This window comes from Austrofundulus limnaeus, unplaced genomic scaffold (genome assembly GCF_001266775.1).
Source record: "Austrofundulus limnaeus strain Quisiro unplaced genomic scaffold, Austrofundulus_limnaeus-1.0 Scaffold99, whole genome shotgun sequence".
Lineage (NCBI taxonomy): Eukaryota > Metazoa > Chordata > Actinopteri > Cyprinodontiformes > Rivulidae > Austrofundulus > Austrofundulus limnaeus.
The window spans coordinates 1,515,315-1,519,056 of NW_013952501.1; the positions used below are offsets into that span (position 1 = coordinate 1,515,315).

Consider the following 3,742-nt stretch of genomic DNA (forward strand, 5'->3'; position numbering starts at 1 on the left):
GAACATATTACTTTTACCATTTCAATTGGGTTTGTTAGCAGCCTTACTACTCCAGGTGTGTAATAAGATCATTATTTTTAAAATCATTTATAAAGTTTAGAAAAATGCCTATATCTAAAAATGTACAATTATCATCACATGTACATTTTCAGACATCTTTTCCGCTGTAGTCTGCTGTTTTTTCTTTTTTTTTTTCCTTCTAGGAGACACACCTTCTGTCATTTCTTCCTTATGGGAGCCGGATCTAAACAAGCTTCCATTCTATTCACCCCCTCATCCAATTTAGATAACCAGCCTGTAATGTTAATGTGTATCCAGCTATACCACAAAGCCATATTTTACACTGCTCTGACAGATCATGTTACAAACTTTAAAAACTCACCCCATCTGCTCGTGTGCACTTCGGCAGCATTTAAATCCCAATATGGGAACCTCCTACCATACCAGTTTAATACACCAGCATCTAATAAAATTTATAACACCCAAAATAATCCCCTGCTTATGTTCCCATTGCTACTTTTCTTGTCCCAGACGCTATGATGAGGGGAAAACTCAATTTTCCTTTCATTATTCATCTATACAGGCTGAAACATATCCATGTTTTTCTTATCACCTATGACTCCAAACATCTCTGTATATTTAGTGAATTACACAACAAAAAAATCTTTCTTTAAATTCAAGCCTCTATAGACTTTATCAATTATTTGGACACTCAACAGCTCTATGGCCAAAATCCCCACAAGTGAAACATGTCATAGATGCCCACTGAATTTTTCTCTCAACTTTTCCTAATCGGAGATGTTTTTTCTTTCCCATTCTCACATGATTTTGCCCCTCTTCCTGTAAAGGCTGTGATGTCAACCCTTGAGTTAGTTTATTCACAGTTATCTCCAGTCATTTTACTCTGTCCATAAGCTCTTTCATCTGACCATCAGTACACTGAGCCTGTTGTAGACCTGTCACACTGTTTGTTGATACACTCCCCAGCCCCCTACTTAACTCACAGTCTGTCTGAAAGCCTATGGTAACCAATTGCTTTTTACCAGTGCTCATAATTACGCCAGACCCATTCATTTTGGAGGGTTTTATTAATTTTTTTTTCAATAAACCAGCTAACAAGCGTATATTTTTGTCTACCTATTTCGACCAGGATCAGAAGCTTAAACTGGAAAAATAGCTTTGACACACGGTTTCAACCTGAAAATTATATTGGTACCTATATATATATACTGTATATTTTTTTCTAGACAAAGGCTGCTGACTAATCTATAACACCTAGATACTGAGAGAGAGAGAGTTCAATATTGCCCTTTTGATCGAACTTGTTTTACACCAAAGATTGTAGACTTTTAAAATGTAATCGCACTGGAAGAGATTAATAAAGTCAAAGTCCAAGTTTAAGGACTAGTTTCATATGTAAACTAACAACCAGATTTAACTCAGAACTATTATCAAATTTCCCTGCTGACCTCTTTTTGTTTTTACAACCAACACCATGTGGTGGTAGGTTCAAGTTTTATCACTATCATTTCTTTTCTTTAAATTATGTGGAAGAATAATTAAAGACACCAGAAAGTTGCAGGTATACTGCTGAATTATTACTATTTCAGTTTTCAAACCCTGTCTGAAACCATTAAATGTAATTAAATAGATAAGGTTTATTCAGCCAGAAATGTTTTGTCTTAAGCGCATACCCTCATCCACTCTCTAGCTACTCTGTACTCTCCATCTCTTTAGGGACATAACATTCTTATTATACAACAATATTTCAAGGTGTTTTCTAACAGCTTAGTCTGCGGACACAGATGTCATTTAAGTAGTTTGTCATTCAAGGTCCTTGGCACATCTTAACAAAAACATTTTTTCCGGCCTTAAATTTTTAGATTCAACATCTTCAAGATAAACCTGAAAAGACCGATATAAAACCACCCCCTGAGACCCATCTTAGAATTTATGCAAATCTTCTACAAATTTATCAGACATATTTTTAATTCATACACGTAACCCCAGCACAGGAAATCTGGCGCAATGCCTAGCAGGCGATGACCCTGACGGAGACTACCCAAACAGCAGTCCACCCCAGTACCTCCTGCTGTTTGTACAATTTCCCGGCTGCAGCTACCCTAAACTAAAACAGAAAAACAAAACCCAAAACCTGTCTATGCCCACCCACAGATGTCCCACAGAATCCACCAGCAGTCACTTCAGTGCCAGACTTCTTAAAACAGAATACTTTTATTCTGAATCAGTACATGACACATCCGTGTGAATGGACACCTGCTGAATGGAGAACCACCCCACACACTCTCACAAACAAGGATAGAGAGAAAAAAAGAGTTTGACCCCTGGATTTATTCCCAATGTCGCGCATGCATAACACACCTTTGAATAAGGATTTTTAAAACCATGCGAAAATCCCCACCAGGAAATCACAAATTACAATTCAATGGATCAATGAATGAATTTACAATGAATTCAATGAATGAATCAATGAATTTACAATGGATTTTTCCTTTTGACGGGCATAATATAACTGCCCATGTGGCAACCATGTATTTGTAATGTTGTACCCCACCTGTTTAGTGCAGTCTTTTGCAGAAGACCCACTTAGATTTTCAGAAAGAGCTCATAAAACGGCCTAAGAGAGAATATTTTTACACGCAACACGCACCAAAAAACATAAAAACACATATTTCACTACCTAAAGGGCCCAATTTATTGTATGGCTTTAAACCCCCACAGACTGATATGTTCAAACGCTTTCAAACCGTCTTTTACCGTCCACATTAAGCCACGTTTGTTATGACTACGCCGAATGACATGCTGTCTTTGCTGAGCTGACACACAGGCTTAGCTCAGCAAAGCTAACACTTAGCGGGGCTGTTTCAACGCACCGACACACAGCCCAACATGCAGAAACACCGATCGCTGCACAGTCCTGTTTGGTTATAAAGATGGAAAGCAAAAAACGATTTTGCTCACCTGTTTTCTGGTGCCCAGAACGTATGTCAATACGGCGCTTCCACCGCAAGGCCTAGCAGCTGAAACACCAGAACAGCTCACTACTCGACTTGCAGCAAACGTCGGGGTCACCAAAACTGTAAGAAAATTTGAAACTGAAGTCGAAATAAAAACACCATTGTTAAATAAAATGATTTGTAGAAGGAATCAAACCATACAACACCAGAATTCTGGATCTGAGTGAGGTTTATTGTCACTTGAGCTGACAGGAAACCAACACTGGTGAAAAACCAGGAAGTTCATCAATTTATACATGTTCTTCAATGCCTGCGTTCGCCCCCTACTGACCTACGGCTGAATCACAGGCATTCAGACAAATTCTCATCTAATATTCTCATAACGGTTGATTGTGTGTAGTTATATAATTCGGACATGTAACTAATCTATATTAACCAAAGCATAATAGATTAAACATTGTCAACATTACAAAAAGGAAAACTTAAAAATATAGTGTTGTGCTTTTAACATCAGTACTAACCTCTAAGAACCATAAATTTCTTCAGTTATGAAAAGTAAATAACGAATTAAAAACTGAAGATCAAAAATATATTTTTTTGAAATAGGGGAAGAATTAAATATGTGTAAATATATGTGTGATGCTTGGGGCAGGTAACATTCCTGCACTATTTAATTTGAAAAGGTGCTCCCGTTTTTCAAGAATCTGGTTTAGCAGGAAATCATGCTTTGTAGTACACCTCTCTGTTAAGGGCCAGTTTATATA

General features: G+C 37.4%; 1 protein-coding gene across 1 annotated transcript in view; it reads left to right on the forward strand.

Annotated features, from left to right (window-relative positions):
• pdzd2 (PDZ domain containing 2) overlaps window positions 1-3,742 on the forward strand; it is a gene marked incomplete at its 3' end in the record, with an annotated part of 123,902 nt that overhangs the window by 46,575 nt on the left and 73,585 nt on the right.